This window comes from Streptopelia decaocto (assembly GCF_964273445.1).
Source record: "Streptopelia decaocto genome assembly, chromosome: 14".
In the NCBI taxonomy this organism is placed as follows: domain Eukaryota; kingdom Metazoa; phylum Chordata; class Aves; order Columbiformes; family Columbidae; genus Streptopelia; species Streptopelia decaocto.
The window spans coordinates 291,538-310,156 of record NC_138669.1 but is presented as its reverse complement, the minus strand read 5'-3'; the positions used below and the strand labels follow the sequence as shown (position 1 = coordinate 310,156).

The 18,619-nt window shown below is 42.0% G+C and overlaps 1 protein-coding gene across 9 annotated transcripts in view; it reads right to left on the bottom strand.

Annotated features, from left to right (window-relative positions):
• The window catches only part of NCOA3 (nuclear receptor coactivator 3), a 71,269-nt gene extending 53,118 nt beyond the window's left edge, over positions 1–18,151 (bottom strand). For 2 of the 9 annotated variants that reach the window (XM_082065798.1, XM_082065790.1), the window contains exon 1: positions 14,937–15,034. The gene's annotated coding sequence lies outside the window, so the exon portion shown is untranslated. Of the gene's footprint in view, positions 1–14,936; positions 15,044–16,304; positions 16,415–17,249 lie in introns of those variants that run through there. The other 7 variants (XM_082065789.1, XM_082065797.1, XM_082065792.1 and 4 more) reach the window with 6 other exon arrangements.
• Positions 18,152–18,619: the final 468 nt, after the last annotated feature.

Sequence of the window (18,619 nt, the reverse complement as noted above, 5' to 3'; positions counted from 1 at the left end):
ATCCTAAAATACCATGAAAAACACAGGTGCGAGGCTGACAAGTCTAGCTGGTTCACTTTCGGAAAGCCCTCTTGAATGCACATAAAGCGAAATACAAATCTGATTTTTCTCTTAAGCATATAATGATATCTGCTCTACAATGGTTTGTTTTAATGAAATGTGCATGAATATGCCTTAGGTAGCTCTGAAGTGACCTTCTACTGTAGCCAAGATGTTGCATTCAGCAAGAATTGTTTCCAATCTGGATCCACTTAGCCCAGAGCTCAGCACGGGCTCCCAGCCCGGTGCAGCGAGACGCCCACCCTGGGGTGGCACAGCAGGACAGTTCTGGGGAGAGAAGCCTGTGCCTCGAAATGTAAGCAAGCCCCTAATAACTAGTGATGCAGATACCAACCCTGTGGCTCAAATGTCTTCATTGCCTCTGTAAGACAGTTTATTTTGTAGACAGGGAAGTGCCTGTATACACCACTACTTCGTATCATGTGCAAATGACTTGTGTATCATGCCCTGGAAACCTCTGTTCTGTGGCAGAGGCAAACGTTCTCTTGCTATGGCCTCACACTACAAGTATTTTCATGCTATTGTGTATGTTAAAATTTGAATAGACTTCTTACTTCAGAGAAAAACATACAGACACTTAATATGCATGCCTCTTAAAGACCAACCTTCATAAGGCAGAGGTTTTTCTTAACTCCCTTTACCAACAGTTTGTATGTACAAGTTTTCTTCCACCGTCTTACTATGGTCTAGGCTTGTTTTACGGAGGATGGAAGTAGACTGGATTACTAACTGGATATCCTTAGCTCTTATGTTTTCATTCACTCCTTAAATATATGTATATCCTGTTAATCTAGAAGTACCAGCTTTCTGTGTAATACTCCAAGGATGGAGCTCTTTGAGTTCTGTGGACAGCTACTATTGAACCTATTTGTATAAAAACTCCACCAATCCCAGCTCCTGAAGACCCTAAAGACAAAACTTAAGTCATATTCAAAGACAGACATCTCCAAATGCAGTTGTAGAGAATGGCACAAAATCTAGATCACACTATAGGAAGTTACTCCTGGCCCACGGCTCCGGAGATGTTAACAGAATGTTCTGGGGACTGCTCTGTGAAGTATTTCCTAGTAGGAGATAAAAGAATCATGCACTTAGGAAGTAACAATATTCCCCAAACATATAAACTAATCAGAATTTAAAAAACAACAGGTGTGGGGTGAGACCAGCTAATATGTGTTTTTGAGAGGTAGCTGGAAGAATCCAGTCTGTTCAGCCTAAAAAGCAAAAGGAGGGATTAAATTGCCTTCTGAATACATTTGGTTCTCAAAACAAAAGCTCACCACTTTGTAGAGGAGGTTTGAGATATAGCCAGCCATAATATCAACTGCTGTCTCTAATGGCTGCTTTTGTTGCTGTCATCCTACTAGTTTAGTCTGTGAGGTGATGCAAGAGGAAAAGCAAGTTTAAATCCCAAAAGGAAACCCAACCAACAAACCACACAAAACACAGTAGCTTTTTACTAGTCAGGTAACTATCCAAACCAAAGAAACAGCACTTGGTCATTCGAATGAAGTTTCAGTCCAGTGGATTCAATTTTATGCATGTAGTGCAGTAGAACCTCTCGTAACGTTAGACATAAGATCAACTTCAGGAACAAGCTCTTTTCCAGCCCTCCCTCTGAATCACTGTGCATTAGACTGAAAATGCTGCTAAGTGCCTTTGACATTGTCCAACTATACCCACAAGGATTTAGATGCAAGAATGAACCTGGATATCTCATAAAACAAGCCCTTAAGTGTAAGAAGCTCTGAATTCTCAACTCGGCATAAGTCTTCACCATTTCGTTTACATTTTCACCAGCGCAGGTGGTAATTTCTGCACCATAAACTTTAGGCTTGATCACCAAGTTCTACTCAAGTTCTTCAGCTTCTACAAGTTTTATTTTGGGGTGGGTTTGCTTTGCTTTTAAGATAATTTTCACATCATTTAAACTGGATTGCTTAGGATTTACTTTTCAACTAAGATCCACCCCATATGATTCTAAGAGTCTTCAAATATCTGATGGATGGATATACAGAGTAATTAAAGAGAACATCCTCTCCCTCAACCCAGAAATAAAATACTGCTTTGCATCCCTATTGTTGCTTTCTGAAAGCAGAAGGATCATTTCCTGAATTGTTCGGTGTATTTTGCTTAAGCAGCAAGCACTCCAGGCTACAACTGATGAGTGACCTTGAGACAGCTCTTAGAAGGCGGTTGCCATAGTAACACCACCACAAATGTGGTACATCCTCAGCTGACACCACCAATCTGGTGTAACAGATCCATAATAAGACCATCCACCCTGTATGAGTGTCTCAATGTTAAAGGAGAAGATTACTAGGTTTGGGGTTTTTTTAATATTGCAAAAACCTCTTGTGCTGAGGTAGACAGTGGGTACTCTGTATGAATACAAATCCACACAGTGCAAGAGTTAAATAAAGCACCCTAAAATGGTGCACTACTGAAACTTAAAGCTACTCTGTGTGCTACTCCAGAGAGCAGTCTTTGGTCCAGGAATGAGTCTACTGAAGAAACCCTGCAATAGCACATAACTAAGAAAGTCTGTTGTCTTTTCTGCTGTGGCCAACTTAATGCAAATGCAAAATGCAAGCACAATAGATTATTTTTGCATGCCAGAATATTTTCAGGCTCACCTATGCAACCTCATCACCTTGAATAAGCTTTCAAACCAACTTGGCGCTACAGAAGTGTTGCCCCAGAGGATTTTTCTCTACATAGCATGCTACTAGTTCTTTTGAGCTGTGAAAGAGGAAGAAAAGGGTGAATCATTACTGAAATGTCAATTAAAATAAAACACCTAGAATTGAAGAATGTTAGTTAACAGAAATGTTCAGTAGAATCATTTCTGTTTAAAGACAAAGGATTAATGAACAGATTAAGATAGTTAATTGTAACACCTTAGCAGTCAGACATTAAAGTTCACTTTAAAATGCAGTTTCAAGACCCGTATTTTTCTTAAACTCAAACCAGCAGAAAAGGCCAATCACATAAGTTGCATAATTTGTCGATGTTCAAGAGATTCTATTATAGGTAAAACACTTGCGTATTCTAATTAGAAATAAAAGTTAGGACTGCTCTGCCTCTGATAAAGTCACTTCACTTCATGGGTTTGCCCTTATCATAAAGGAAAACATTTGCTGAACTTCCATACCGATGGAATCTGTGTGTCAGCCAGGCGTTAACTTCAGTTAGAAGGGAAGTCATACACTTTAAAACAGGCTGTTCTACACTCCAATCTAAAGAGTTTGGTCCGTAGTTAATTCAGTCAATCAAATTTCTGTCCTGAAACCTGGTCAAGGGGCTCCTGCATCCATAACTATAACCTAATCCATAACTATAACCTAAAGGCAGACGGAAAACAGGAAAAAACTTCCCAGGCAATACTAAGGAGACATTTAGCGGGGCCCGACCTCCCCCCGCATCAACTATTAATATTTTGGCAACTGTGTGTTATAGTGCAATTACGAATCAAAAGGGTTCGGTTGTGCTGCTTTTGGAGGCCTGGAAACACTGCCACCTTGGCTCAATAAAGTAGTGTTTGAGATGGATGATCCTGTCAATTACTGTCACTTGCCACTCTTCCCTCTTCTGTCCCTTTTGTGAAGTTGCAGATGGCTATATTCTCAACTGACCTCTGTCCTATCAGCCTGTGTACAGGTACTGACAGATTCTTTTTGAACAAGTGTTCATATAAACACTGAATATGTTTCTATTTAGCAATAGTTTCCTACAGTAATCATACTTTTATCAGAGTAAAATAATTTCTCTTCAGCTTTGCATGTACTTGTTTATTTTGGCCTAGGTGTACAGGTTAACTCAACATCGGTTTTCAGAACAGCACTCAATATACCTACGTAACCCTGTTGCCTCAAGTGAAATTAGTTTTCCAATGCAGATATAACAGGTAAGGAAGTACCAGTAATAATATGTAATCAGTAATTCCACCAACTCCTTATGCTTACAGTCCCAGGGCAGACAAAGGGTGATGAATCTCTCCTACACCCAGGTACCACCTGAGTCTCTTCTATAATGCGTTTGTTTCAGGAACAGAGTCTTACAAGAACTCCAGCAGTTAATATTTTTATACAACCATGACTGCTCCGGTCCCACCCCACCCGTTCCCCCACGCTAGTACTGGTGTTCGTGCAACTACGAGTAAGCTGACAGCCACAAGTTGTCTGAGTGGTTTGGTTTGGGTTCAGGTTTTTTGTTGGTGTGAAAGAGGGAATGGACAATTTTGAATTACATCTGTTTGCTGACTGCAATGGCCTCAGCTGCAGAGCAGGGGAAGAGAGAGAACAGAAAGGAAGCACAACAGCCCTAACCTGGCTTGAGAGCTGCGGGAGCATCACCACACTGCCCTGGAAAGAGCATTCCAGGGAATGCCTTTAAAGGGCTCTGGTTTTATATTTTCAATTAATACTGGAAAGAAGTCAGTTTGTTGTGACATTGCTTGCTTCTTACACAATATACCACCTTAGCTCCCACCTCAGCATTTAAGCAAAAAACACGTCTCAACCTATTATATAAAGGATTCTTTAGGCCCTAACCCAAAAGAGCATAAGTCAACAATAAATACCAGTAGTGACAGAAAGACAAGGCACATGCAAACTAGAGAGTCTTCCAGATCTTAGAGAAAGGTCAGGGAGTCTTTTGGTAAACAAGAAGAACTTAAACAGAAAAGACCTTCAAGGTAGACAAATGAGGTTGAACTTGTAGATCCCTTCAGTTTGATTTTCAGCAACGTATCTGAAGCTACAGTAATTTTATAAATAGGTTTTAAAATTAACTGTTCTATAAAAGAATATGATTAGAACAGGGTATGTTTCCTAATGTCTTTCTTCCTTCAGTATTTCAAAGATACAACAATTAAGATTTCTAGTTTAGCAACCACCTACGAGGTCACATAGAAGGAGGCAGATGACCCCACGCCTCAAGACCGCCTCAGATAAGAAAGAAAGGAGGGTAACTGTAGTAGGCAATTCCCTTCTGAGAGGGACGGAGGGCCCGATCTGCAGAGCTGACCCTCATCGGAGGGAAGGGTGCAGTCTACCTGGAGCCCGGACCAGGGACATCACCAGGACGCTCCCCAGCCTGGTGCACCCAACAGCCTACTACCCACTGCTGATCTTCAGACAGGTGGGGAGGAAGCTGCATCCCACAGGCTGAGGGCAATGAAAAAAGATTTCAAGGCCTTGGGATGGATGGTAAAAGAGTCTGGGGCTCAAGTGATTTTCTCTTCCCTCCTCCCAACCGGTTCAAACTGGAACACAGGATGTTCCACTTAAATATGAGAAGAAACTCAGAAGAAACTCAGCCCAGGCTGCCCAGGGGGGTTGTGGAGTCTCCTTCTCTGCAGACATTCCAACCCCTGGACACCTTCCTGTGTAACCTCATCTGGGTGTTCCTGCTCCATGGGGGGATTGCACTGGATGAGCTTTCCAGGGCCCTCCAACCCCTGACACCCTGGGATTCTGTAACATACAGTCCTTATTGGAAATGTTAGTCTAGAATTAGTATTGGAAGCAATAAAAGATGGATTGCCACCCAACAGTGATCACCTAGTAATAGTAATGGTTAACACAAACTGTAAAACAAGAAATTGAAGCCAAGATGAATAGAATCAATAGCTGATATCCAGCATGGAAGTGGTTTGTGCACATTCTTACAAGTGGGAACTTTCTTCTTGACATTTCATTTTCAGGAAGCATTTGCTTACCAAGTCGCTTGAAGTTTCAGTCAGAATGAGACTTCTAACTGAAATTCCAGCAATATAAGCATGCCTGCATGTTATTAAAGGAAATAGTGGAAAATTCTGAAGGCTGACATCCAGAATGTCTGCGGTTCCTTTTCATATTTCTCTCTTCTTGCAAAGCAGTTATTAAACCAGAACTTCAATTTTTTATTTTTTTGTGAAGCCTGGAACTTTCCACTGCTTTAAAAGGCTTTTAAAAAGCTTGGTCACATGTGCAGCTCAAACCACCTTACACTTCTGCACAGATGGAATCTTTAGTTTAAGCAAAAGTTTCATAGATATAAAGCTGTGGTAAGACATGGGAGGAAGGAAAAAACTTTGCTCATATACCAAAATCATTGCTGGGCCAATCTGAAATATTATCATACTATATATTAATCTCTTGATAGACATTGTTTGAGGTCCAGCTACAGACAGATAGGTAAGAGAAGGTGAAACAGTTCAGAATAAAGCTGCCCTGTAGCTGTACATTTGAACAGAAAATGCAGTGGATGGCAAGGTGAGCTACCCTGTCTCTATCAGGTGATGGCTCTCCTTGAGCCTCCTCAAATCTCCACTTATTTTACATCTCACTGGGTCCCACTCACCACCCCTTCTACCTTCTTATGAGCTTTAATGCAGCCAATACAAGTCTGGCGCATTTGCTAGCACTGGTTCTACACCTCACCTCTGTAAGTCTTGTTTATGGGCTATGAACACGCGTCACCAGAAGACCAGGGGCGTCAACAGAAAACCCACAAGTAGAAAAGAAAATTCTTCAAAAGCCAATCTAGCCATTTTTCAGTTTTCTGTTCACTGATCAGAACTGTCTTCCTCTTAAGGAGGGATCAAACGGACATTCTAGGTTAACGGAGGTGCTGATTTTGTTCCATTTTAATAAAGAGAACAATTTGCAGAGCAATTTGCTTTTGTTGCCTTTAGAGCTATCTGTAGCTAGATAAATACTTAAAAATACTGCTTAAGAAAGGATTCTATCAATTACTGCCTAAAAATGTTATTTCCCATTCAGAAGTTTTAACAGGAAACTAAAACTTACAAATAAAACACAAGTTACTTACAAAGCAAGAACAATGCGCATGGCATTGAACTGGTATGCAAACAACTGAGGCACCTTTAAAATGTCTTGAATCCATTTGTTCTCTTAGACTTTCTTGTTTAAAAGTCTACTATAAAATTATGCTTAAATGAGAAGTACAGCACAGTATGACTCAGAGCAAATATTTTTAAACTTCTTTTGTAAGTAGTTACAACATAAAGATTCTCTCTTATAGTACTTAATAGTTATAACTGAGCCAAGCAACTGGTATAAGTACTGGTTAAAAGGATTAAAAATCCCTGCATACCTAAGAGCATTACCTAAAGCGTGGTACTCTAGTAGGCCATATGCTGAGATCTATCAATTAAGCCAGAAATCCTCACTCTGAACATCAAAACGGCTTCCATAGAAGATAAAACTGAGAGTGCTACAGCAAAAGATGCTGCTGTGTCTGCTTTAGTTCATTGCAGCACCAAAGATGGACAGAGCGCAAAAGGAAGTGCAGCATGAGCCACATTTTCCCTGTTTCTGCCTAACCTCTTTAGCCCAGCCTTTACGGGGAAAAAAAGTTATTATAGGGGAAGAGGTCTGAAAAGTCTATTCAAGTCACTGGCAAAAAACATAAGTTGCAAATTTTTGTTTTAAATTATTTCCTTAAGATGTAAGTTGCTAAGAACAGATAACCATTTTAAAGTCATCATTGTGACTAAGAGGAACACATTACTTTTTGAACCACTTCTTCAATAAGCTTCCAAAAAACCAATACAGCGCTTCCACAATATTGTGCACGCATACATACTTATGTGTACACTCTCAACAGTTGTCTAAAAAGTTTTAGGAAAAGTTTATCCAAGTAGCCTACATTAGCTGCTACCTACATACACGCATCCAGCAGCAAAAAGCACGCAGCACAGAAATGTGCCTTTCCTGAGACTCACTAGCCTCCACAGACTGTGATGAACACAACTTGGGTATCTGGCAAAACCAGCAACATTAAGATGTCAACAGACTCCATACAGCGATCAGTGAGGTGTTAAACTTATAGTTTGAGTGCACCAGGCAAAATCAGGGAAACGCTACCTTAGCTTTAGGTTTTAGTTCTTTAGAGTGGTGCAGAAAGAACACCGTCCTCTTGATTGACTGTTCTGAATAACAAAAAGTTTCCTCAAACTACTGCTGTAGAGAACATGCGTTACACTTAAAAAAAAGAAAATTGCTTACTTCTGCCTTCTGCTTAGCCCTTCCATTAATACATGCAGCAACAACGGCCAACCCACTCCGCTCCGTTACCTGCCCTATGATTTCAGGATGTTTCCGAGAGGCAATGCATTCTGGTATTAGACATAAGGTAACACTGAGAAAATGAAGTATGTAGAGCAACATAACCAAATTATTGTATTTTCTATTCTTAGGTGTGCATGTATAACAACTCTTGACTGCATTTTATTAGAGACTTCCCAGTAGAATAATTTCCTCAGATTCATGCTACCTAAGAAAGCATTTGAAAGACATTTTTGATTTCCAGGATCATTCATATAAGAGTTAACCAGCAGCTGACTGATGTACTTTGAGCAAGTCTGTTTATAAGTGATTTTATAACCAAACATTTCATGCTGAATCAGCACTGGAAGTTGAATTTGACTTCATATCATTATTTATATATAAATTACTCAGCTCATCAATATTTGGCCAGTGGAAACTAACAATAAAACATTAAATCCATGCAGGCTAGAAAGGTTCCTTTCTAGACCAACAGCAATATTTTAAAAGAGGCTTTTAAAGATAAGAGGTCTAAAAGAAAAACGTAAACTACTACTTATACAAGTCAAGAAAGGAGCTCATCTATATATCAGAGGTCTTGTATCTTTAAAAATCTTGTTAAGGACATTTCACTCATTTACATATAAAGTAAGCAGTAAAATAGCGTCCTTAGAGTTTACTACTCATTTGCCAATGCATGGTCAAAAAAGCTGCTTAGTCTTATTATGCTTCAACACTTGACATTTTGTGCTCTAGGTAGAGCTCAGAGCAGTAACGAACCTGCTTAAGACTTCAAAAAACAAAAATTCAGAGGCTTTCAGATGAGCAAAATGAAGGGAAAAAACCCAACAATCCACCACACATCACTACTGTAAGCTTCCATTGCTTAGTCATCCTTTGGCATAGTGAAACATCAGAAATATTTCAACTATTTTTCACATTTCTTCCCAAGATTATGCTCTTGTCCTTTCAAGTCTTTATTAAATAGATGAGTCTCCAAAACAGTGTGTAAGAGAACTACAACAGTAGTTTTGCAGTAACTGGTGCTAGTGAGCCAGCTTTGCATTGTCCTCATGGAACCAGTATATATATTCACCTGCTCACTTTGGGCAGTTCAGAAAAGCAGGGGCGGGCGGGGGGGAAGTCTGCTTGATCTTACCATGCAGCCCATTGCTAACAGGTTTCAATACTGCACCATCTGGTAGACTGGGAACACTATCAGCAAAGTTATAGCTTTAAAAAAAACCCAAATATATACACACTAGTTCTCAAGTTTGTCACAACAGTTATGGAAGATCAGGACCCTAGAAAAACAAGAGTTTAAAATCTCCATGTTGCTTTTAAAAGAATTGGGGAGGGTTTGTTTGTTTTTTAAATCTCCACAAACTCCTCCTCAGGGACTAGATTTTGCATAACTTAATATTATGAAAGCCTAGAAGGGACAGCACAGTTCATATTTAATGCATTACCCGAAAGCACTGAGTTAAAGTTATGATATAGCCAACATATTTAACATAAAGCTTTCATCGTGAAGAAAAGCCACTAATAATCACATCAAAAAGTTTCACTTAAGCATTATGACAGATCCTTTGCCTTAAAGCTCTGACATTCCCTCTTCATTAGGTAAAGACAACAAGCATTTGATACTATTTAAATTGTTTGTAAAAGCATACTGTATGATTTGAAGAAAGAGATATTTTTCCTTTAAAGTTCAAAATTGCCCGTTAATGAGCATAGAGAAGGAAGGACATTCAGCACATCTATGATCATAACAAGGTGATCTCTTACTTCCAAGAAAACATTAATTTAATACAGCATTGCATGGTATCATCACAGCTATACCTGCCACTTGGTTCAGTAGCAGGAAGACAGATGCTTCCCTAGACACAGCACGGTGACACTGAAGTCTTGTCTAGCTGGTGAGCAACTACAAAGATAAATGAGTGTTCTAAGATACTTGGAAGGAGTGCAATAAATGAATTAACAGTTTTGGTACAGTTGCTTTAGGAAAAATAATGTACTGCATTACAGTTTGGTTGCACACACGACCCAGCCAAACACTGGCACTGAAAAGAAATGCTTAACATTAAGCAAACTGGGTAAGCTTTCAAGAAAGTCTTTGACTATTGTTTTGAACACATAAGCTGATCTGCTTTAGCCTACACTGGTAGACTGAAAGCAACAGGCAAATACCTAATCTGCCAGTTGTTTCTTCAAAGACAACTGGCACATAGTCTTTAGACAACAGATTTTGGCTTACTTTTTTCTAGTCCAGGTGGATTCCCTTAGCATAATTTTTTCTTCCCTTTCCCACATTAACTAATTGCTCTTCTGCATGTATTTCTAACTATAGTTAAACCCACTCTGAAGACAGCATTAGAAAGGATTTTTATTAGAAACAATTTAAGAAGTAACTGTATTTGTTTAAAGAAACACAGTCCATTCTTAATTCTTCGATATTTGTAGTGTTATTCAAAAACACGTTTGCATGGCCTAATGATAAAATACTCCAGAAAAACAAAATATTTTTACCATTTGTATTTACAGAGAGAAAGCTACTGGAATCACAAAACACAGTGTATCTGCTTCTATGCCACCTCACCTAAAGTTCACAAGAAAAAGCATACAGCCCTGTGGAGATTGTAAGTAAACAAAGCAAATCCCAAATAGCAAGTTTCATCCATACATTAAATAGCCTCTTAGATCAGGGAGATAAAAGGTACTTCTGCTCTATCAAGTCCCTCTCCTACCACTGCCAAGGCGGGGGGGGGAGGAAAAAAAAAAAAAGTTATAGGCTACAGCTACCCAAGAGAAATGCATTATATCAACAACATCTTCAGCCATGCAACCCACTTCCGTGTTGTCTTTCACAAGGCAGACAACTGATTTTCTCACTTCCATGCAGCAAAAAACAGGAGGAAGAAAGAAAAAATCTTTGTAACTCAGAAGTCACATACAGAATATTCCATGTAACTGTATATACAAACCTACCTTGAAAATGTGCCCCTAAACGGTCTTCTGGGTACACCTGTGATACTAGGTTATCTCATCCCATGGCTCTGACACATCTTGACACACACAGAAGTGTGGAAAACAGTAAAGTGCCCAGGCTTTGTGACACAATCTCATGCTGAGCCAAGGCTAACACAGGTGCTAGTCATTATGGCTAGCAGTAAAGCAGTTAGATTGTTCTGGAGCCTCTCTCTTCTCCTTCCTCTCCCACTTTCAGGTGCACCTGATAAATCAGGGCAAAACTGCCATGTAGTTTAGCCACATGAGTAACAACTTTGATGAAAAACTGCTTGCCCTGACCTAACAATCACAACATTTTCTGGAGAACTTTTACAGCATTTTCAGATTTCTAGAACAATCTTGTCTATAAGATGCAGCTGGTTTTAGACTTCCAAGTCATGCTACTACCCATGTTTGCAATCTTCACTTGATAGTAAGAAAGCCTTTAAAATAAAATTTCTAATAGGGCAATGATTCATAACCTAACAAAGAACGTTTGACAAACAGTTTAACTACACCTGACCTGAACAGCCTCAAATTTAACAGTGAAGGTGACAAAGTGCGGGGGGTGGGCACAACCAAATTAAAAAAAAAAAAAAGAAAAAAAAAAAGAAAACCAAAACAAAACACAACCACCTACTCACCTACTCCCCCCCGGCCCCCCAAAGCACACTAAATTCAGGGAATACTTAAATGTAGGTAGATACCTGTAGAGCTGACCTTACGACCTCCGTTCTTCTAGCACACTGCAAAAGCAGCGCCAGCCTCAGCAGTAGGCAACTCACCCGCACCCTGAGCTCACCATCAGCTGTAACAAGACTGACCTTCCAGGTTCTAAGCATAATGAGCAGTAAAACCAATGGTGGCCCCTTGCTCCCTTGTCCCTCTCATTTAAATAGCATGCTGTCTTCAGCAATTGCCTTTTTCTGACTTTTGTATGATGTCAGAAATAGGGCTGGCCCTAGACAACATAAAAGAAAAATCTGTATCTATACCTAAAAGCATAAAACCTCACCAACAATAATTCCACACACTGCACACAAAAGACTAAAAATCCCACATGATACTGAGTTTGGAGTCAAGTTTGTTTTGTTCCACTTCAAAGACAATCAGCTTATTGATAACTTATTGTCAACTAAAAAGTCACCAATTAAAAGTATTATTAAAGTAACAGGGTCCATCTGAAGTATATGTCCCATTGACATGGGGTAAAAAAGGATTTGATGCACTTTCTCTTAACTAAATGCAGCATCTAAACTCAGAGTCGAAATATATTCCACTGCAGATTTAAATCAGTAGCAGTTGGATTCTTTCACAACCGCCTCTTCTATAACATGCTGCATTTAGATACCTCAATAGACCAAGCCAGAGAAAAAGCACACCGGCATGCTGCCCCAGCATTCAGGTTTAGGTATTCTTCACCACCCTCTCATGTGCTTGGCATAAAGAATGCTTTTCCCCTCCTCCCCTTCACCTCCATTTTTCAGTATTAAACAAGTTGGAAGAATATTTAAGACATTTCTAAATACTCATAATCAAAAAGGTTCCACAAACATAATGCCGAATATCCTGTATCATACAGTCATTCAAGACCACCTCTTCGAGGGAGGCTTATCTAAATGCAGGAGTTGAAGCAGCCTCCAGTGTCAGATTGTAGTGTCCAATATCATTTTACATGCTACCAATGGCTTGATTTTGCAGACATATATAACCGAGACACCCTTTCCTTCTCAGGGTTCTTAGCAAACAAACAAACCCAAAAACACACACACCACCCTCTTCTATGCAACTGTAGCACAGAAAATAATCTTGAAGGTTTTGCCCATGATTTCTTATCCATTATTAATGAAAAAAAGCCCACGATCGAAAGATAATGTTCTATTGTAAAACAGATTTCCTTCTCCTTCCTACTCTGCATTTTGTCTCAACGATACTATGCAAAAAACTGATAAACAGACAACACAAACTTCCAAGTCAATAAATCAAAGATTTCAAATAAAGAATAAGAAACCACCACCAAAAACCACACTAATCCAAAACCCACACAACTCACATGCTAAAAAGCAGACTGGAAAAAGCACACTGTCATTGGGGAAGGTGCTTAAAGCCAGGCTGAATATTTGGTTTATTCTGTCTGCTATCACTTCCCTATCGCCCAACTTCCAGCTTCATATCACAGCAGCAAATCCATTAATATTAATTAAAAAAAAATAGTAGTAGTAGCAGTTCAATGAAATTCTGAAAAACATTCAGTTAAACAGCCCATTAAAAAACTGCTATCAGTAAATACAATTACCATGTGTTATCATGCACAGTTTAGGTAAAAAAAAAAAAAAAAAAAAAGAGAGAGAGAGAAAAAAACATGCACACACCCCCAAAAAAATGAAAAAACCCCACACACAACCCACGATTTTGTCTGCTTCCGCTAAAGCCAAGCTACTATGCTGGGGCTTTCACTCAGGTTCTACTTGTCACTATCAAGCTATCTTGTATTCATATTTAGAACACACACACACCTTTGTCTCACGTGTAGCAGCTCATTATCAGTCAGAAATATTTCACAAGAAAATATTTGTTTTTACAATAGTGATCATAGATTTTAAGCTTATTTTAAGTGTCTGGTTTAACTGTATTGTAGATATTATATAGCTAGACATTATTGTCTCTTGCACTTCTAGATTTGCTTCAATTGTGTCCTGCTTTTCCAGATAGAATTTGACACATTTTCTGTTATCTTTTAAATAAAAGACTTAGAGGCAGAATCAGATTTTTTTTTTTCTTAACAGGTTAAAGAGGAAGGAGATACTGCCTCAGTAAAAGAGACTGATTTAAAACTGTGTCCACTGGATGAGCTGACAAAGTGGGAAAGCTGCTCTTGTGAAAGAAAACCTGTGTTTAGGAGCAGAAACCACAAACAGAACCAACTTTAAAACAAAACAAAGAGGACTCTGGGAATTATGTCAACCTCAGACAACATTCCCATCCATATTCACCCTATTTATACCCCAGAATCGTTAACACCTACAGCGGTTTGTGACCTCAGGAAAAAAAAAAAAAAATCTCATCTCCATCCCTTGACAGCACTGTTACAATGCTGAAATGGATAAGAGGGATGGAAATCAACCTTTTATTTGCAGTATTTCTCATCCCTTTCCTTCTTGCCAGAGAGAAGTCACCTCTGAAACTTACCGAGGCTACAGAAGGATCAGAGGGAGAATGCAGACAACACGGTCTTTGGAAGCACCTCGGTGTCAGGCAGACCCAGAGGAACAGCAGACGGGGCCATTCCAGCGCACGGAGCTCAGGCTGAGAACCAGCGGGTCAGGCGGTTCCACACAGACCCAGAGCGACCCCCGGTCCCGCTGCTGCGGGAAGAACCTCCACCCAACTCACCCGCTCGATGCGCATCACACAGCCGCACGGGAGGGCTCCCGCCGCACCGCCGGTCCCCGCCGCCGCAGAAATGCCCCTTCTGACCGCGCTCAGCGCTGAGTTACAGCGGCCAGGGCGAGGTAGAGGCGTTTACACACCGCCCCGGGAACCCCCTCATCCCGGCCCCGGGACTGCTCCTCACACACAGCCCTCTGCGCTCCCCTTGCTCCCCGCCTCAGGGACACACATCCATACTGGGGAGGGGGGCGAGAGGGAGACAAGAGCCGCCCCTCAGGGCCAGCCCCGAGCTGCTCCCTCCCCGGCCAGGGGCAGCCCGCCCTCTCCCCAGCCCAGTCCCACCCGGCGCCAGGAGCAGGGCAACAAGACTAGAACTCTCCTCCCTCCGTTCGTTACTCCCTCCCTCCAAACCCCACTCACCCGGGAAGGGAGCCAAAGCTCAGCTACGTCTCCGTCTCCCCACACTCAGCCTCTCGCCGCCATTTTCCTCCCTGCCCAGATTTAAATAGGAACAGCCTCCCCGAGCGGAGCCGCCGGGCGGCGCGGGGCACTGTGGGACCTGTAGTGCGGCCCCGCGCGGGCGCTCACGGGACCCGCCCCTCCCGCGCGGAGCATCACGGCACTTGTAGTACCGCCTGGGCCCCCGGTTGTCTGACCACCGCTCCCAGCGGCCCCTGCGGCCTCTGCCCAATCGGAGCGGGGAGCGGTCCCGCGCGGGCCGCTCCGCGGGTGGCGGTGCGCGCAGGGCCGGAAGGGCCGAGCAGCCGCCCCGCGGGAGTCACCGTGCCGGGCGCCCGCAGCGGCCCCGGCCACAGCGCCCGGGCACGCCGCTCCTGCAGGCCCGGCGGCTGGAGGCCCGGCTGTACCGAGCACTGCGGCTGTGACCGGTGCCCGGACCTGCGGCAAGACCGTATTCAATAAAGAGCGTTTTGTAGGCACAAAGGTTTAAAATAGAAGGTATTAGCCCTGCACACAGCACTCAACCACCACACTGAGGCGAATCTCCCAGCTAAATAATGGTTGTGGGATATTCACTACACCAAACTCCATTTTTTCCATTTAAATACATAAAAAAACCCAGAACACTGAAGCGTGTGTTCAATATAACACAAACAGGTTGGGACAAAAGTTGAACATAAATGGCTTCACTTACTCTCTACTTCAGGTATGTATCAAAGATGGTTTTCAAACAAACTCGGAGCAGCAGTGCGCCCGCCAGCTGCACAAAGCTCAGCGGCCTGTGGAGGTCGGGGCTCGCGGACACGACCTCCTGCGCCACCGTTTCATCGCATAAATGCTATCTTTATAAACTGTTTTAGAACAAGTACTGAAAACCTGGCAGACTAAAACAGTATCTGGGGAACAATGCTATATATCAGTCCTAGGTACTCATAAAGCATCCATATAAAAATGTTATTTTTATTTTGAAAATTTATAAAATGTGAAATAATGAAAGTCCTGCAAAGCTATTCATACAGACCTCATTACAGGACCATGGCCATAATTAGTATTCAAGATAGACAGATCAGTGAAGTAAGTACACCTTCCAATAATTCCCAAATAAAAAAAATACATCAAAGTAGTGCTGGGCGCCTATGAGCAAGTTATTGGTACAATATGAGCCTCCAGTTACCTCTGAAATGTAGATTTTTCCTAAGTTATGCTATACAATAACTTACCAGTTATAAATGTCTGTCTGTACTTACAAACTCAAATTCAACCAACTGGCAGAGACAGATTCCCTATCATATTATCGCAGCAAAGAAAGAGTTCATATTGTTAGGGTACCTGAAGAAGAATGAGGTCCTGTTGCATTTCCTGAAATCGTGAGGTCTGCTGTTTCACAATTCCACTTCCATTCCAGGTAATCTTTTTCTGCAAGTTATCCTCTTCTTCTACTACAAATTACAACAGAGCATTTATCAGGGCAAAACCGAAGGAGGTCTGCAGGGAGGAACAGGTTAATGAGAGGCAGCAGAAATACTGGGCTTTAGTTATGCTGCATTTGGGGTTTTGTTTGTTTATTTGGGCAAACCGTGTGGTATTAATTTATTCCATTTAGGCTGTAATAGAATATTAATCTTCAAATTATACTTACATTGCTTAGACACAAGACTGCTACAGAACTTCCAGTGCAAATAGAGTAGGAATACTGTGCATCTTTTCTTTCCCCTTTTAACCTTTGGATTCTGTTATAGCAATTATAAACAGATCACTTCAAAGTCAGCTCTGACTTCATGTAATGAAGGATACAATTCTAAAGTGTTTTCATTTTTCATTCATAGGTGATGGTCTACAAAAATTATTAAGACCTCCCCAAATTTTTGTAGTTGTCTTAAAACTAATCATAGTAAATGTAGCTGTAGAACTGTAACATTTAACGTTTTTATCTATTTGCTCCACCTGCTGGTGCATTTTCCTTTTAAAACTGTCTTTAGAAGCCTAAATGTATTAAAAATTTGTCCAAATATGTACACAAGATACCTACTTGACTCTAAGCTGAACTTACTTAACATACTAATTAACTCCAATCTGATCCTAATGTTTTCTCAGTTAAAAAAAGGCCAATGGAAGCACTGAATCTTGTCATAAATATAGGTTTATTAACAAAAATATATATAAAAAAATAACCTGATAGTGACCATTGAAATAACAAGACATCCAAATGATAGCTCTGCAGTGTCAATTTTTCACAACACAGTCTTCTGTCAAGTGCTGCCTTCTGATACTCACTTGTATCTCATACTGGTTTTGATTTTCTTATTCTTGGTGATGCTCTCGCCTTCTGATTTTGCTGCTCCATTGACAACACTGTAATTTTAAATTGAATTACAATAAACAAACACCTACTTTTGCTTCACACACACAAAAAATATAGAAACTAGACCAGGAAAATTAAAAAAAAAAAAATAAAAAGACGAATCGAAAACGTTAAGTATTTGCTTCAGTTGAAATTAACTTGGAGTTTTTCAAACAGAGAGCTAAAGAAAAAAGTAAACAGACACAACAAACAGGTAAAAAACGACTCTGCTTTAAGCAAGAGGGCCTGAGGAGCTTTATAATTCAAGAGGCCAGAACTGAGTAAAAGTTGGAGTTTATGGGAGGGTGCTAGGAATGAAACGTGCAGAAATGATGGCAAACGGGTCAAGAAAAGAGCAGCAATCTGACAGAAGAGGATAAGAGGGTGGTTGCACGGTGGGAGCAGAGAAGGCACTAGGGAGTATGTGAACTGAGGCAGGACAGAAGAAATGAAACTTGCTGCACTCGAAACACAGGGACGGGAGAGTGTCCGGCCAGGGTGTCACGGAGCTAGGCCTCGGCGTAGAGAAGAAACAGGGACAAAACCCTAGAGGGGAAAAAGGCAAAAGGCCGATGAAGGCGACGCGGAGCTGCTCGGCAGGGAGGCCGAGGCGAGCGGGACGGCTGCACCGGGGAAGCTCCGGAGCCACGGGCGCCGGCTGCCCCACGGCAGGACCAGGCACTGCGCGGCTCGGCAACCCCCGGCCCCTCACCCCGGCCGGTACCGCGAACATCAGCCGCAGCAGAAGGCCCGTCACCAGGCAGGGCGCGGCGTCCACACGGCTCTCAATGACCAACTCGCAGCTTAACACCCGCGGGCTCTTGTTTTGCTTTCACCTCACGCACCGTGAACAGCGCGGGCTAGATAGGCCCGCCCCTTTCGAGTTTCGGGCAATCCAGTTTAAGAGTGCTTCTGACTGACAGTCCTGACAACTAATCGCGAGGCGGGCTGGAAGAGCGGTTTCTGAGAGGGCGGTGTTTTGGGACAGTTGGGTACCTGCGCAGCGCCTGGAGAGAGGGTCTGATTTGAGAGACACAGTCTTCTACCCAATCCCATGTGCGAGTGGGCGGGGCGCGCCCTCGTGGGCGGGGCTTGGCTCGTGGCGCGGGCGGGGCGCCGAGGCGGTTCCAGGCGCTGAGGCGGCTGCAGCCGCAGCGTCTTTGCGGAGCGGGCCCGTTGAGTTCGGTTCGGCTCGGCCTCTGTGAGGTCGTGCTCGCCGCGGTTCCAGTGGCGGCCAGGTAGCTCTGTTTTCTTAAAGCTTATGCGACACGCTGGTCGGTCTGCTCTCCTCATGAGTCCCAGG